We start from the raw sequence: 18,553 nt of genomic DNA, 5'->3' as shown, positions 1-18,553 counted from the left end.
CTAGGGTCCTGCAGGTAGGTAAGCCCGTTTGTACCCAAGGGAGAGAGTTACACAAATTCAGTGGACCCTCCCAGGAGAGGGTCAGGACCGTGGGGAGGATACTCCCATGTCCTTTGCCCAGTTTTGAGCAGGAGCCAACAGCTCCCCAAACTCTTTTGAGCAGGACTATGCACAGGGACATCAAATGTACCCCTCATGCAGACTTTCAGGCACTTTGGAAGTGCAACGACCCAGCCCTATAATACTAAATCCTGTCTGGGATGTGATCATACCTCCCTGTGACAGCTGGTACCGGAAGATCAGTGACCACACGAAGCTTACTTCAGAAGGGTGGTATCATACCTCCCATACCTGTTATTGGTGTGGAGGTATGATTCCAAAGTGTTTGATACCAAATACAACATGTTTTGTTCAAGCAGTTTCCGAGATATCATTTACTGCGAGGTTATAATGCACCTCTACCTATATGTCCAGCAGTGTCACAAACAGAATGGTCTCCGGAGGCTGCACAGGGGCTCAGCTCATGCAGAGACACTCTCTCATGTAAAACCCAGCATCCTGCCTGCAGGATTGTCAAGGCCTGCTATAGGCGTGACTTACACATTTTGCGTTTAGTGACCTACAGATGCACAGGCTACAATGGCAGACCTGTAGTTCCAATGACATGGCTTCTCATGGGTGGCATAATACGTGCTTCAGCCCAAGGGAGGCCTCTGAGGTACCTATGCCCTGGGTACATGTGTGCCATATACTAGCGACTTATAAGGGTACCCCAGTATCCAATCTGGAGTGCACCTAAGTACATGTATACCATTTTAGCAGATAGACTGGGGTCCTGATTAGCAGGATCCTAGTCAGACAAGTCAAAAACAGTGTAACATCAAGCAGAAAGTGGTGGTAACCATAAGAAGGAGATTCTACTTTCCTACACAACCCCTCCTCCCCCCAAACGTAAGGAGATGAGACTAACCTTGCCCAGTTGAGTCTTCATTTTCCAAGTGGGGATATCTGGAGGGTCCATCTGCATTGGCATGGTTACTCTCAGGTCTATGTTCCACTGTATAGTCCATCCCCTTTAGGAAAAGGGACCACCTCAAAAGTTTGGGGTTTTTACCCTTCATCTGTTTTAGCCATAAGAGGGGCTTATGGTCTGTCTGAACAATTAAGTGAGTGCCAAACAAGTATGGGCTCAGCTTCTTCAGAGCCCAAACCACAGCAAAAGCTTCCCTCTCAATGACTGACCAATGTTTCTCTCGGGGGGTCAACCTTCTGCTAATAAAAGCTACTGGTTGATCCAGACCCCCTGCATTAAGTTATGACAACGCAGCTCCTACCCCCAGCTCAGATGCATCTGTTTGGACAATGAATCATTTGGAATAGTCAGGACTTTGCAGAATGGGAGCAGTGCACATGGCCTTCTTGAGATCATCAAATCATTAGCTTTCTGACAGCTAACTATCCACTGAACCTTCGTGGGACTTCTTTTTGATGTAAGATCATTCAAGGGAGTCACTATAGACCCATATCATTTTACAAATCTTCTGTAGTACCCAGTCAGGCCCAAGAAAACTCTGACCTGAATCTGAGTAGTGGGAGCAACCCAGTCCGTGATGGTCTGAATTTTGCTCTGCAATGGTTGAACCTGGCCTCCATCCACAAGGTGGCCCGATGCACAACCTTACTCTGCCCTATCTGGCACTTAGTGGCCTTGAGACCTGCTTTCTGCAGAGCCTCCAAAACAATCTTCAGGTGGCCCAGGTGATCCTCCCAGGTGGAGCTAAAGACAGCTATATCATCAAGATATGCTGCACTATAGGCTTCCAGACCTTTTAAGGACTTTATTCACCAGCCTTTTGAATGTGGCAGGGGCATTCTACAAACCCAAGGGCATCACAATAAATTGATAATGTCCACTAGGGGTGGAGAATGCTGATTTGGAGTTGGCATCCTCAGCTAGTCTGATTTGCCAATATCCACCAGTGAGGTCAAATGTGCTCAAGAACTTGGCTGGGGCCACTTGTCTTGGAGAGCTGCTGGTGCCACAGGCTCCAACCCCCATACTTTCTGTTCTGGCTGATAAACAGTCAGTACAGCCTTTTGGTCATGCCAAGCTTTTTGTAATTCTTTACTTGCCTCAAGGTTTTTGCTGGCCTTCTTCATGTACTCAGCCATCCTGGTGCGGAGACCAAGTGCATAGTACACTATGTCTTGCTTAGGAGGTTTGAGAGGTAACTCCCATCCATTCTTCACCAAACACAAGGGACCCCTAACTGGATGCCCAAACAAAACTTCAAAAGGGCTGTAGCCAACCCCCTTTTGTGGGACCTCCTCTGTAGGCAAAGAGAAGGCAGGGCAAGAGAACATCCCATTTTCGCCTAAGCTTTTCTGGGAGGTCCATGAGCATGCCTTTCAGGGTTCTGTTGAACCTTTCAACTAACCCTTCACATTGTGGGTGATAGGGTGTGGTGAATTTGTAATTCACTCCACAATACCTCCACATTGCAGTTATATAACTGTACATGAAGATTGTACTTCTGTCAGTTAAGAACTCCTTAGGAAAACCCACTCTGGAAAAAATTCCCAGGAGGGCCCTGGCCACCACAGGAGCTGTGGTGGTCCTAAGGAGTATTGCTTCTGGATACCTAGTGGCATGGTCCACCACTAGTAGAATGTAACTATGCTCAGATGCAGGTAGAGGGTTCATGGGACCAATTATGTCAATCCAAACTCTCTCGAAGGGAACCCCCACCACAGGTAGTGGTATGAGGGTGGCCTTTGTGGAATCACCTGACTTACCACTGGCTTGACAAGTGGTACACGAGCGACAAAACTCCTTTGTGTCCTCTGACATATAAGGACAATGAAAGTGAGGGACAAGCCTGTCCCAAGTCTTACTTTGGCCTAGGTGTCTTGCTAGCGGAATGTCACGTGCCAAGGTGAGTAGGAAGCTCCTAAACTTTAGAGGTATGACCAACCTCCTGGTGGCACCAGGCTTGGGTTCTCTACCCTCTAAGTAAAGGAGTCCCTTATCCCAATAGATCCTGTGGGATCCACTGACACTCCCAACAGCCTCAGCAGCAACTTATTGTCTGAGAGGTTCAAGAGAGTAGCAGGTTTGCTACTCCTGATGCAGTTCTGCCCTGGAAGGGCCCTTTGTCCCCAAGAACTCAACCTGATCAGGTTCAAGTTCATCTGAGACGGTTCTTTCACAGGGACTGGGATCATCTTCCTCAAGAGACTGATCCTCGCTCTGAGCCTGGGGGGAGGACACAGCCTTACCCCTCCTGTTTCTTCTCTTGGAAGCTACCTGGTCCACCTTTTTAGGATCCAGGGCCTCTTCAGTAGACATCAGTTTGGCCTGTGACCTGATCACAGCAAACACATCTGCAGAGAGGCCCAGCATTGCTGCATGAGTCTTAAGTTCCAATTCAGCCCAGACTGAAGTTTCCAAATCATTGCCCAACAAGCATTCTTCTGGAAGGTCTGAGCTAACCACAACTTTATTTGGGCCAATTACCCCTCCCCAGCTGAAATTAACAACTGCCAAGGAATGATCAGTCCTCACATTGTTAGCATTGGTAACTTGGTACATCTCACAAGGTATGATCTGGTCAGGGTCCACAAGATCTTTTGTCACCATAGTGACACTTGCACCTGTGTCCCTGTATGCCATGGCCTCCTTACCATCAATTAAAGGCTGTTGTCTGTATTTGCCCAGGTTACATGGACTGACAAATAAGGTGGCAATGTCCATGGCGCCATCACAGACAAGAACAGCCTGAGCTGGAGATCTGACTAGACCAGCACCCATCTCAGATCCCAAGGTTAACCCTACTATCCCCTTGTTCCCTGTACCACCACTTGAAACTGTACTAGGGGGATCAGTGGCCTTAGGGGCAGTGGTGGTTGGAGTTGAATCCTAGGCCTTTGGAAAATTGGCATCTTGTGTCCAATGGGTGTTTTCTTTACATAAGTAACACCAAGGTTACTTTTTGCCTTTCCCAGTGTTGGATTGTGACTCCCCCCCCCCCCCCCCCAGATGCAGGTTTTGGGGACCCTAATGAAGACTTGTCATCTTTACCCCTGTCCCCCCTTATCTGAAGTTTTATAATCTTGATTCTTTTGGTCACCACCATAGTTCAGGTTTTTCTGCTTCAACCTGGTTCTGACCACCTCATCTGTCTTCTTTCCCAATTCTTGGGGAGAAGTCAGATCAGAGTCAACCAGGTATTGATGCAACATCTGATTTTGGCAATTATTACAGATCTGCTCCCTCATAATCAAATTGTACAATCCCTTGAAATGATTCACTTTGCTGCCAAGCAACCAGCCTTCTAGAGCCTTATTGGCACTATCCACAAAGTCTACCCAGTCTTAATTCTGTGCCTATTGGGTGTCTCTGAACTTAATCCTATACTGTTCTGTGGTTAAGCCAAACCCATCAATGAGAGCACTCTTCAGCACTGAGTAATTGTCAGCATCCTCATTTCTAACAGTGAGGAGCTTATCTCTACATTTGTCAACAAAGGAGAGCCACAAGATAGCTGCTCACTGCTCTTGAGGGACGCACTGAACTTTACAGGCCCTTTCCAAAGCAGTTATCTATTTATGGATTTCATCCCCAACATGGTAGGGAGGGACAACCTTGCTCAGGTTCCTCTTGTCAAAAGAATGTTCCTTAACTCTGGGACACTTTTGCTGCCACCATGGGCCTCGAGTCCCAACTTTTTTCTTGCCCTCTGGTCTTCCAGGGACTATTTATCCAGGGCCAATTGCTCTTACCAGAGCCTAAGCTTAGCTTTCTCAAGCTGAAGAAATTGGTACTCCCTGTCATAAGAGTGAACCCTCTTGCTAGATACAGAGGTCCCTACAGAGGACGATCTAAATCTCCTTGGTAAACTCTGCACTCTTCCAGGAGGGGTGAAGAGGGGGCCATTTTGGCCTTCTTCAGCATCTCCCTGAAGATCTGAGTTTTCCAGGTAGGACCCATCTTGGTCCTCCTGGCCAGGGTTTTAGTATAGGTCATAAAAAGTTTCACCTCCTGACCTGTCTTCATTCCCTGTCCTACCTACTCTTTCCTGTTCATCTGACCCAGGGGTCTTCCTAAGGTCATTTAACAGTAACACCTCAATGAGCCGTTGAATGTTGGCACTTCTCCCTGTCTTCAACTTTCTAGAGACACAAGGGGATTTCAATTCATGGAATGAAAGCTCACTGTATCTAGAAGGCAGAGAGCCACTGGTGGCTTTTCCTTTAGTAGACATACTAAGTGTTGTGTGGTGTGCTGTGTGCACCTACCTAACCTAGTGGGAACCTAAAAAGGATATGGTAGACCCTTAACTTACCCAAGCCCAAGTTCCATAGAACAAACTTGTAACAGGAAGGGGTGGGAGCACACTGCTTCACCTTCCAGTCCAGTCCGCCCCTTAGCATTCTGGTCAATGCAGTTTATGGTACATGCTTACTTCAAACTTCACTGGAGTATTCCACCAAGGTTGGTGCAGGATAGTGCTGTAAATCTGTAGACACATGTTTCTGCATATCATCTGTCATCAGTACAGATAAAAACAAATTTATTTGGGGTTGCTAAGCAAGCTGCCACAATTTTCAGGTCTCAGTACCTCTCACAGGCGCACAGGTGCATCTCCACAAACTCGTCAGCTCAATGGCTCAAGGGAGCCTTTTCAAACAGGAAGGGGTGGGAGCACACTACTTCACCTCCCAGCACAGTTCGCCCCTTTGCATTCTGGCCAATGCAGTTCATGGTACATGCTTAATTCAAACTTCACGGTTGGTGCAGGATAGTGCTGTAAATCTGTAGACATGTGTTTCCGGATATCATCCGTCAACAGTACAGATAAAAACACATTTTATTTGGGGTTGCTGAGTAGGCTGCCACAATTTTGAGGTCTCAGTACCTCTCACAGGCGCACAGGTGCATCTCCACAAGCTCGTCAGCTCAATGGCTCAATGGAGCCTTTTCAAACAGGAAGGGGTGGGAGCATACTGCTTCACCTCCCAGCACAGTCTGCCCCTTAGCATTCTGGTCAATGCAGTTCATGGTACATGCTTACTTCAAACTTCACTAGAGTATTCCACCAAGGTTGGTGCAGGATTGTGCTTCAAATCTGTAGGCACGTGTTTCTGGATATCATCCGTCATCAGTACAGATAAAAACACATTTTATGTGGGGTTGCTGAGCAGGCTGCCACAATTTTCAGGTCTCAGTACATCTCACAGGCGCACAGGTGTATCTCCACAAGCTTGTCAGCTCAATGGCTCAAGGGAGTCTTTTCAAACAGGAAGGGGTGGGAGCACACTGCTTCAACTCCGAGCACAGTTCACCCCTTAGCATTCTGGTCAATGCAGTTCATGGTACATGCTTACTTCAAACTTCACTGGAGTATTCCACCAAGGTTGGTGCAGGATAGTGCTGTAAATCTGTAGACTCGTGTTTCTGGATATCATCCGTCATCAGTACAGAAAAAAAAATATTTGGGGTTGCAGAGCAGGCTGCCACAATTTTCAGGTCTCAGTACCTCTCACAGGCACACTGGTGCATCTCCACAAGCTCGTCAGCTCAATGGCTCAAGGGAGCCTGTTCAAACAGGAAGGGGTGGGAGCACACTGCTTCACCTCCCAGCACAGTTCGCCCCTTAGCATTCTGGTCAATGCAGTTCATGGTACATGCTTACTTCAAACTTCACTGGAGTATTCCACCTAGGTTGGTGCCGGATAGTGCTGTAAATCTGTAGGCACGTGTTTCTGGATATCATCCGTCATCAGTACGGATAAAAACACATTTTATTTGGGGTTGCTGAGCAGGCTGCCACAATTTTCAGGTCTAAGTACCTCTCACAGGCGCACAGGTGCATCTTCACAAGCTTGTCAGCTCAGTGGCTCAAGGGAGCTTTTTCAAACAGGAAGGGGAGGGAGCACACTGCTTCACCTCCCAGCACAGTACGCCCCTTAGCATTCTGGTCAATGCAGTTCATGGTACATGCTTACTTCAATCTTCACTGGAGTATTCCACCAAGGTTAGTGCCGGATAGTACTGTAAATCTGTAAACACGTGTATCATCCATCATCAGTACAGATAAAAACAAATTTTATTTGGGGTTGCTGAGCAGGCTGCACAATTGTCCGGCCTCAGTACCTCTCACAGGTGCACATGTGCATCTCCACAAGCTCGTCAGCTCAATGGCTCAAGGGAGTCTTTTCAAACAGTAAATGGTGGAGGCAGACTGCTTCACCTCCCAGCACAGTTCGCCCCTTAGCATTCTGGTAAATGCAGTTCATGGTACATGCTTACTTCAAACTTCACTGGAATATTCCACCAAGGTTGGTGCAGGATAGTCCTGTAAATCTGTAGACACGTGTTTCTGGATATCATCCGTCATCAGTACAGATAAAAACAAAGCAAGCAAGTAACTGAAACTGCATTTACCACAGTGACAGGGGCGAACCTTGCTGGGAGGTGAAGCGGTGTGCTCCCACCCCTGTCACTGTTTAAAAGTACTCCTGTGAGTCATTGAGCTGTGGATAAAGCACTCGCATGCCTGTGAGAGGTACCTGACCTGAGAAAGATGTTGGCAGCCTACTCAGCAAACCCTAAATTTGAAAGACTGTAATCTCCACTGATGACGGTTAAAGAATCAGAAACACGTGTCTAGAGATCAGCACTATCTGCGCCAACTGTGGCGAAAAACTTGAACACTCTTGAAGAAAGCAAGTAACTGAAACTGCATTTACCACAATGCCAGGGGCGAACCTTGCTGGGAGGTGAAGCGGTGTGCTCCCACTCCTGTTCCTGTTTAATAGTATTATATGTACCTAGTACTTAGTGGTTTCAGTTCATCAATACAAAAATGTATCTGGTAAAAAAATGCAGCCTTCATTCTATGCCAGGACCTGAGGCGAGGATTATGCTTTATCTTTCTTCACTTTATTCAACAGCAGCCATTTTAAAGTCAGACAATCAACATTCCTATAAACCATAAGGAATAAACGCTTAAACAATAGAGTGCCAACAGATAGAGTGTCCTTTCATCTGCACCAATCAGAGGTCCCGCTTGCGCTGATAGTCCTCTGCCTCTGTCTATGCATCTTCTTTCTTCGCTGCTTGCAGCCAAGATAAGTCACACATTTCCTTTTCTCTTTATACTGTTTATTGTGGCATTGTCTTATATATATTTGCCTAGAAGTTTCCTTTACATGTATAGTTTGCCGCTTTGATTATGTGTTTGCCGATGTGTTATTGTGCTGTTAGTCTTTATTGCCGTTTCCTTCACGGCGATTTGGTGAAGGGTGCGCGTACGCCATTAGTCATTTAGGGTCGCACGCGGCCCCTCGTTCCTCTGCGGCTTGTTGCTTCAATTTCTATTTACAGGTGCTGTTCCGCTTGCGAGCCGCCGCTACTCGGCAACTCACAAGGGGCCGTGGGAGCGTTGTCAGCTGTCCTTAGTGGCCGTACTGTTGGTGCCAGTGTGCAGTGCTCGGTTGTTGCCGCTTGAGTGCCTGCCCTTTACGCCCCTGACCCGGGACGGTACAATTGCCGCTAGGCATCTTTTTTCAATTGAACATCCCCCTGGCTTTATTAAAGCCCGTCCTGGGTCTGTAGCTGCCGTTAGGCAGTGGAAAGCTTTCTGGGGGGGGGGGGGGGGGGAGTCTGTGTAGTTTAGGCCTACAACTCTCTAGCAGTTCATAGAGTTGGTAGTGCAGACTGTGTCTGCTGAAACCAGTGTGGGCAGGCTGCCCTTGAATATACATTTTAGGCACCAGGGCTGTTGGGTTCCCGGGCTCTGCCGGTCGGATCTGCCGCCCACTGGAGCCTGCGACCCGTAACTGCCTTAGGGCTGAGTGTCCTCACCCTTCTTTGGAGGGGAAAGTAGCCGCCACTCCCGATATTGACCTCAGAATGGCTTCCTTTCTCCAAAAATTAGTTAAAGATCCCAAGAAGGGCATTGACAGGTCCTGGCGGGCCTGTCAGGATAAGTTATTGGACATTTTGGGCCCCATTACTAAAATACTGGATATGGCGGAGGAAGCCAAGGCCTCCGGATCCCTAATTTCACCCGAACATCTATCTTCTTGGGCCCAGCGGGTTGTAGTGTTTCTTGCAAACGCCAACTGTGTGATTTCCACCAAGCGCCGGAGATCGCTCCTCATTAAGGTTGACCCCAAGCTTGGGGACCTAGTTGACACTGAGGCGGGTCTGGTGGCTCAAGGTGGCCTCTTTGGCGAACCATTTATTATAGAGTTAGGGCGGTTCGTCAATACCTTCACCTTCCTTGACAGGGCACAGTCTTCTATACGGAAGGTGTTTAGCCCTCAGGTTTTCTGAGGGGCCAGATGAGGTAGGGGCCGCTCGTCCGGCCGTCCCAATCAAAACAGAGGGCAAGGCTCCAACCACACACAGTATCAAGACCAGGACAGCTTCGGGAACTCTATCCCACCCGGGGACGGCGAGGCAAGAACAGAGGAGGCAGAGGAGGAGGTGGCAACTCCAATCCTTCTGGTGAGTGTTCTCCCTTCTTCCCTTCTAAAAGTGGGGGCCGTCTGGTGCATTTTTCCCAAATGTGGACTTCACTCATGGGGGATGCTTGGGTCCTTCAGACAGTAAGGGGTTTAGACATAGAATTTCACGGGTCCCCTTATCAGTGCGCACCCCACGCCCCCTTTGTTTCTCCCAGGCAGAATCTGTATTGATCGATCAGGAAGTCCATTCTTTCCTGGAAAAGGGGGCGATCGTGGAAACCCTTCCACATCCCAGAGGTTTCCTCGGCAACCTCTTTCTTGTGGACAAGGTGGATGGGGGCCAGCGACCATTCATCAACTTAAGAGAATTCAACAGGTGGTTGGTATACCGCCATTTCAAGATGGAGGGTATCCATCTGCTGCGCGATATTCTTCGTCCCGGGGACTGGATGGCACGACTCGATCTCAAGGATGCCTATTTGGCGATCCCCATCTCCCCCCCCCCCCCCCCCTGCGTTTTCTTCAGTTTCCTTGGTGGAACAGGACCTACGAGTTCACCACCCTACCTTTCGGCCTGTCCTCCGCCCCTTGGTGTTTCACCAAGGTCCTACGACCAGCGATAGAATGCTTAAGTGCGTCCGGCATGAGAATGATCGTCTATCTAGTCGGCATCCTGTTAATGGCGCAGGATCTGGGAACTCTTTCTCGTCAGTTGCAGACTACGATCGATCTTCTCCAAAACTTAGGTTTTGTTATAAACAAAACCAAGTCCACCCTGACTCCGTCTCAAAAAGTAGTTTTCCTTGTGTTCTTGATAGACTCAGTGGACTCCACCCTCAGCCTTCCATCTGGCAAGATGACAAAGATTCGACACGAGATTCGGAGAGCTCTGGCTCGGCCTCAGATTTCCCTCAGGCAGGTAGCTCTGCTGGTAGGCCTTCTGTCTGCTTCCATCCAGGCCATTTTTCCCGGGCCTCTCCACTACCGAGCGCTGCAGCGCCTCAAGGCGGCTCATCTGCGCATGGGTCGTCCTTATTCTCGAAAAGGTATACTTGTCATCAGAGGCCAAGGACGAACTACAGTGGTAGCTCGCCAACGTGGAAGCATGGAATGGGCGCACCATCTTTGGTTCCACTCCAGATATGGTCATAGAGTCCAACGCGAGCAGGTCAGGATGGGGCGCGAGATGTGGTGAATTCACCATGGGAGGTCTGTGGTCTCAATCAGAACAAAAGTTACCCATAAACTGTCTCGAACTTTTAGCAGGGTCGTTTGCGATCAAATGCTGGACCAAGGACTACGTCCATTCCTGCATACTCCTCAAGATGGACAATATATCAGCGGTCCGCTATATCAATCATCTGGGAGACACGCGCTGGAGCGCCTTATCAGACCTTGCGGCGAACCTTTGGCAATTTTTCCTGGATCATCACATTTCGCTCACAGCGAAGTATCTGCCTGGGTAAAGCAATCAGGTGGCGGACTTCCACTCGCGTCACTTTCACGACCAAAGCCTCTGGCGATTGCATCCAGGAGTGTTTGCGGATTTACAAAGCTTCTGGGGTCCCTTTTCAGTGGACCCCTCCGCCTCTCGCCTGGACCACCAGCTTCCCCGGTTTTTCAGCTGGAGACTGGTTCCGTTGGCAGAACAGATGGATGCATTTCTGCAGAATTGGCAGGGGGAAGCGGGTTATGCGTTTCCCCCGTTCGCAATGATAACTCGGGTCTCGGCTCAGGTTCGGCGTCAGAGGGCAGAGATAGTGCTCATCTAGCCGATATGGAGGTCTCAAGTGTGGTTTCCAGTTCTTCTGGAACTTTCTTGGGATTCTCCAATCCCACTCCCCCGTCTTCCGACTCTTCTCCTCATTCCGGACGGGTGTCCCCATCCATTGATAGGGCAGAGATCCCTGACACTCATGGCTTCGCGGATTACAGGGGACGATGGGCGGTCCCAGGCATTTCGAGAGCAGCTGAGACATTAATGTCTAAGGCCTGGGTGGACAGTACCGTCAAACGCTACCGTTCCACTTGGAGACGGTGGTGTTGTTGGTGTCTGCGACGAGATGCCAATCCCGTGGCAGCAGATGTGACTGCTATCTTAAACTTTTTGGCATCCCTGGCGGAAGAGAGTTTGGCTTACAGGACCATCAATACATTTCGGTCTGCCATCTCGGCGGGGCATGATGTGGTCGATGGCTCCCCGGTTGGTGAGCATCCGTTGATTTGTCGTTTACTTCGGGGTATCCGTCTTTCGCTTCCTCCGGAGCCGCGCTACTCCCAGTTATGGGATGTCAATCAGGTTCTTAACTTATTCCTCACATGGCAACCAAATCGATTCCTTTCTAGGAAGGAGCTGTCTGCGAAGCTAGCCATGCTGCTCTGTTTAATATCTTGCAGACGTGTTTCGGATGTCAGAGCTTTGGATGTTTCTGGTATGATTTTTTCTCCTACTGGGGTGACGTTTACCATTCGGAGATGCACTAAATGTGGGACGACATCTATTTCCTATTCTGTGTTCCCGGATTCTCCGAAGTTATGTGTGGTCTCATGTCTCAAGGCTTATGAAGAGGTTACTGAGGAACTCAGGCCCTCTGGGGAGACCCAGTTGCTTATCGCACTCAAAAAACCTCACAAGACTTTGTCCTCACCTACAATTGCTCTCTGGGTTAGGTGGATTATGCAAGAAGCAGGCATTGATATCCAAGCTTTTGGAGCACACTCGACCAGAGGGGCAATGGCCTCTAAAGCATTTGCCCTGGGAGCTCGTCTAGAAGACATTCTGAATGCTGCAGACTGGTCTTCAGACTCCACCTTTAAGCGGTTTTACTTTAAACCGGTTATTGATATGGCTCATTTGGTTGTGAGCAAGCATTAAACGAGCATAATCCTTGCCTCCGGTCCTAGCTAACGTAACATAAAGTTTCAATTCTATTAAGGACTCAGAGGCGAGGATTATCCCACCCAGGGCATAATTCTTATCTCCTTTCTCTCCCTCGTATTGGAGTAAGTAACTTCTACCTTGGTTTCATATAATGTATTGTACAATGCGTGGTTGCTTCGCATTGTTTCTCTCCACAGGATAAATTCTTAACCTTTTTCTGGCGCTTACGCTTTGCTCTGCTTCTTGCAGGAGATTCCAATAAACACGACTCCTGATGCGTTTTAATTGGCTGCCCGAGCGACGAAAGAGGACGCATAGACAGAGGCAAAGGAATCTGTTGGCACTCTATTGTTTAACTGTTTATTCCCTATGGTTTATGGGAATGTTGATTGTCTGACTTTAAAATGGCTGCTGTTGAATAAAGTGAAGAAAGATAAAGCATAATCCTTGCCTCTGAGTCCTTAATAGAATTGAAACTTTCCGTTACGTTAGCTAGGACATTTTTCATTCCCATCCGCTGCACACCAATGTGAGAAGGTAGCCTGGTATATCCTGTCCACTAATTAAAGTGATGCACAAACAAATGATGGACAGAATGCTGAATAAATCATACGTTCACCCCCAGTCAAGAAATATGGGTGAAATCCATTGTTCTTCTGCTCACTACACCACCCCAGTTTGGACCCAGTTATATGGAAATCAGTCTTGACCGTGTGCCTCATGGGAACTGTCCAGCCTGAACTGCCAAGCCAGGTCCTCCCTGGACCGGAAACAAGCATCACTGGACCTGTTTCTGGGTATTACCCTTCATCAGCCAGGCTAGCTTGAACCCAGTGGCAAAGTGACCAAGGGACCCACGTCTGGGCATACCCATCCCACTTAGGGCAAAAAGTGATATGCAAACAAATAATGGACGGAATGCTGAATAAATCATACATTCACCCCCAGTCAAGTGATCTGGGTTAAATCCATTGCTCTTCTGCTCACCACGCCACCCGAGTTTGGACCCAGCTGTATGCAAATCAGTCTTGACCCTGTGCCTCATGGGAACAGTCCAGCCGGAACTGCCAAGCCAGGTCCTCCCTGGACCGGAAACAAGCATCCTGGGACCGCTTTCTAGGTATTACCCTTCATCAGCCAGGCTAGCTTGAATCCAGTGGCAAAGTGACCAAGGGACCACGTCTGGGCATACCTATCCCACTTAGGGCAAAAAGTGATACACAAACAAATGATGGACGGAATGCTGAATAAAACATACATTCACCCCAGTCAATTAATTAAAGTGGGCACCTTGCACCAGTCCAAACAACCCTTATGGTGATTTTAAAGGTCAAAGATAACCTTAGAAAGCTTTCCAAGTGGTAGCTGTGGAGAGCAACCTTCAGGCTTAGTCTTGAAGGAATGTTAAGCAACATGTTTTACCAGAATGCATTCTTATTGTATTGTTTAAATGAAAGGAGCACCACACAGTTATAAGAATATATATTTATTGTTATTTCACCTGAAATACCTCACAGTATTTACTACATGCAGATAAACACAAAGCACCCAATACTATAGCACAGAAACAATTATAAGTAGCATTAATACACAGTGGGCTCCAGGAGGAGACCAAAACATATACTAATATAGTTGTATAAGTACCACGACTCAAGTCAAGGCAGTGTCTAGAGGTTGTAGAATAGCTGAGACCCCAAGGAACCACCCAAGATGAGTAAATAGGGACCCCACAGGGGATGGGGTCAGTGTGAGATAACAACCAAGTGCTAAGCACAATTTATTGGGAGAGTCTCAGTTGCAGTTTTAGTGTTTAAGGACCCTTCCCAGTGGATTACGAGGAAACCCTTAGGAACAGAGAAGGTTGGAGAGCCACCTCACAAGTAGATACGGAAGTACCAGAGTTACCTATCCAAAGGGAAGCCGGGTGCATAGGGTCGAAATGGTGTCGGAAACCGCTGTTGCTCTCAATGGGAGTCTTCAAAGAAATACCACTGCTGGAAAGAAGAAAAGTGTCCGGTGGAACCCACAGGTGGATTCTTGAAGGAAGGAACCTGAAAGCAGAGGGGACAGAGTCTGGGTCACTCAGAAGGGACCAGGGGCTCGGTGGACGAATGCCCACCGATGTCGGGTGCTTCAGGTGCCAAGAAGGAGAACTTTACTCTGCAGCCACGGGGACCAGGAGACGTCAAAGATGACCAGGAGCCAGATACGAGCTGTCCCAGGAAGGATGTCCAGTGCTGAGGGGTCGTTGTCCGACGGGAGCACCAACAAGCCTTGGCAACGGCAACCCATGAAGAAGGTCGTAGAAGGTCACAGTCTGGCCCAGCAAGGACCAGAGTACTCAGCCCCGCAAGGGGAGTCAGGGCAGGCCTGGAGCAACCAGAGGAGCCCAAGAAAATCAGTGTTGTCCCTCAAATGGACACACAGGACAAGGGCACAGGAGTCACAAGGGGACCTCTAGCAGGTTCACAAAATATCTGATTGCAGGGCACAGAGTGCGAGGAGGCAGGAGTACTTTGTATGAAATATGCGCAGAGGTTGGGGCTATTGATAGCCCAATGCACAAAGTTGGGGAACACCAACAAGCATATGCACTTGCAAATAGACATGGTGCACAGGGGTTCCGGTTATGCACTTCCCACAAGGGATACTGGCCTCAAACTCGATGAGAGGGCAGCTCAACCTCAAGGAACGTAGGAACCCACCTCTTGTGTTGCTGGAGCCTCCAGAGTCCTCAGGAACTCAGGATCAGCAGTCCGGTCAGTTGCGTTACGGTGCCTGTGAATGCAGGGAGTGACTCCTTCACCCCAAGGGAGATACTTCAGATGTCCTTGATGCTCCACAGGTTCTGCATGGAACCTGTGTGGTGTACTGGCACAGACGATGCTTTGAACGGAGAAGGAGACAAAGTCGGGCCCAGTCGAAGTCCAGCGAAGTCCAGAGTGTCCAGACGGTTGAAGTTCAGTGGTTTCTGGTTCAGAATCTTGTCCACGGCAAATCTAGGGTCCTACGGCCAGGTAAGCCCCTTTGTACCCACGGGAGAGTGTTGGACAGATTCAGGAGACCCTCCTCGGGGGGGTCAGGACAGTGGGGAGGATACTCCTATGTCCTTTGTCCAGTTTCACGCCAGAACAGGAGCCAACGGCTCATGCAGACTTTCTGGCACTTTGGAAGTGCACCCACGCAGCCCCAATACACTAAATCCTGACTGGGAAGTGGTCACACCTCCCTGTGACAGTATGCCTATTGTCCTGCCTTCCCCTGCTCGAACTTGGCTCAGCAGCAGGAAGGCAGAAATGTGTCTCTGGTCGGCAGCAACCCTTTTGGGCTGCCCTGGTCGAGAAGGCTGGTACTGGAAAGACCAGTGACCCCACGAAGCTTGCTTCAGAAGGGTGGATTCAAACATGTGGAGTTATGAATCCAAGTTGTTTGATACCAAACACATGTTTTGTTTCATCCATTTTCGAGATATCATTTACCATGAGGTCATAATGCACCTCTACCTATGTGTCTGTCTGTGTCACCATCAACATCAGGAGAATGGTCTCCTAAGGCTGCAGAGGGGCTCTGCTCATGCGAGGACACCCTCTCACGTAAAACCCAGCACCCTGCCTTCAGGATTGTCAAGATGTGCTATAAGGGTGACTTGCATATAGCCATGTCTGACCTGGGGTGGCAGAGTGGGCAAAAGAACGGTGATGCGCATATCGAATGTGAGATAGAGTTGGTTGTCAAGGATAGCACACAAAGACTACAATGTATAACTGCCTTAATCTGATGTGTCTGCCGATGTTAATGCTAAATCGATTGTAAGACAACATGTTTTTCCTCTTTTTGTTCTATATGATATACCACAAATAAAATAATTTTAAAAAAATCCATTGATCATTTTTTTATGAGGTAGACCAAATGATATGTCACTTTTTATGGCAGGACAAAAGAAGATAGTACAGCTAAAAGTGGAAGACGCAGGACTGGCGCTTCCACACATCAAAATGTACCACCAGGTTGCCTTTCTCGACTGGTTTGTTATAACTGCAACTACTAAGGCTTACTCTAATTACTTTTATCTTAAAATCATGCTAAGTAAGGGGGGTATTAAACTTCCCTTTTTTTAAAGGTACCAAGATTACCGAAGCAAACCAGATATGAGCTACCTCACATTTTGCCTTCAGATCGGAGAAGATAAGACACAAGTTTCAGATTATCTAGTATCATCCATCTCTACGTCTAAGAGACTGGGTTGGGTGTACAGCTAGAGACTTCAGCCATAAAGGGCTGGTAAAGTGCGGGATATTGTAAACTCAGAGACTTCATATTGGCTGGTGAAGTAAAGTCCTGGCAATAGTTCCTTTTTAATCAACCTGTGATTCCCTCCAAATTAGTATTCGCCTAGCTACAAATTAGATGTTTTCTGCAAGAAAGCATACAGGCATCTAGTAACGTTGCCTATATTATTAGCAAAGACTATTTTGTAACCTGTCTTAAAGGAATAGGCAACTGCCATTGTCAACAGTGCCAGAAATTGCAGGAATAATTGGTTCCTCGTATTTTAGTAAAGGTTGTGGCCTCCACAGATTGTAAAATGGAGTGGCGTTCATGGGCATGGTATATTCACATGGCCCATAGAGCCATTTGTGGAGCCAAATATAAAAGGATGTCCTATTATTAAAAATGGATGCTGTATTATACCATGTATGGAATTCGAAAGATGTTTTCTACTGGCTCAGCTGCATGCAGTAGATGTGGCAATATTAAGCGATATTGACTACACATTTGTTTCACATGTCCATTTCAATGCCACTTTTGGGAGCATATTTTCCAATGTATTAGCCATTAGCTTCAGGTTAATTTACGCCCGGACTCTTATGGGCCCCTATTTGGATGCCCTCTCTATCTAGGTGAATACCATGCAGCCCAAATACAATGAGAGGGGCCCCTATTAACACCAAAGGAGTAGAGTACCGAATAGACCGCAGTCAGGAAAAATCCCCTTTGGGCAGCTTAATACACCAAGGCAGAAACACTCATACAAACAATTATATCGCCAGAACATAACACCACCACAATCAAAGGCCAATTGCTGAGAATTATAAAAATATTTTATTAAAATTAACCAAACATGTCATCAAATACAAAAAAAATTCCATAAAGCGTTAAAATGAGTTACAAACATGACAATTATTACACAAAAAACAAGACAATTTCGTGCATTACTGGGAGAACCTGCAAGAAAAATGATTTCTCATCGTAAATAAAGGCACATATATTAGATCAAGATCATTTGTTCAATAATTGATTTTTTTACAAAGTGGTTTAACTGTAATCATAGCAAATGTCTCCATAATCTACAGTATGCCTTTAAACAGTGGCATCGACAGGGCAATGTCAAAAAGCAATGGGTGCTACATGGGAATGCCCACATCAATACCCATTGCACGCCCCTCTGGAGCCGAAAACTGCCAGCAAAGAGGGACATAATTACAAGCTGGTTTTAGCAACGTCTTTTTAATATGCAGCAGGGCATTGCGTTACTGGAACGTCAGAAAAAGTGAAGCTCCGGTGGCACAATGCCCTTGAATATATGTCCCCATGTTTTTGTATATGTATCTTTCTATTTCTTTTGTGTCAATCTTTGAAAGTTGTATTCATGCTAATCATGATTGAAATATGTAGTAGATTTGTTGCTACTTGAATAACAATAATTTTTAAAAAATTAAGCCTTAGCCTTGAAGTTACTCAAGAAGTCTAAACCTCAATGAGGCTAAGGATCAGGTTTTTAACACAAAAGATCTGCTATTTTTTTTTTAATATACAAAAAATAGATCGATGTGAATGTTGAGTCATTTTTATAGTGCTTTTAAAATTGTATTGATGGTTTAACTCGTTAGATTCCACGTGAACAGCTCATGGATTCAGTTGACGCTAATTTCTTACATTTCGATAAAAATAATTCCATAAATTGTGCGGCGATGCTGTTCAAGCTGAATTGAATATGTTATCTGTTCTGTAAAGGTAATTTAATTGAATGGCTCGCAGTTAGGTCGAGAATGGATAGAAATCCCTTTATCCAGGCCACTCTTTCCTTGATCTTGTGAATGTCAGTTTTATAAGTGATTCTGCTTCATCCGCCCAATTTGAAAATATTGACGGAATGAATGCTAGTTCTCACGACAATCTCCAAGCATGACTGGT

General features: G+C 47.2%; 1 protein-coding gene across 1 annotated transcript in view; it reads left to right on the top strand.

Annotated features, from left to right (window-relative positions):
* The window catches only part of LOC147729167 (uncharacterized), a 66,531-nt gene that overhangs the window by 413 nt on the left and 47,565 nt on the right, over positions 1-18,553 (top strand). The gene's annotated exons all lie outside the window — the stretch shown is intronic.

Source organism: Lissotriton vulgaris, chromosome 2_2 (genome assembly GCF_964263255.1).
Source record: "Lissotriton vulgaris chromosome 2_2, aLisVul1.2, whole genome shotgun sequence".
Classification (NCBI taxonomy): Eukaryota; Metazoa; Chordata; class Amphibia; order Caudata; family Salamandridae; genus Lissotriton; species Lissotriton vulgaris.
This window is presented reverse-complemented; position numbering and strand designations above follow the sequence as displayed.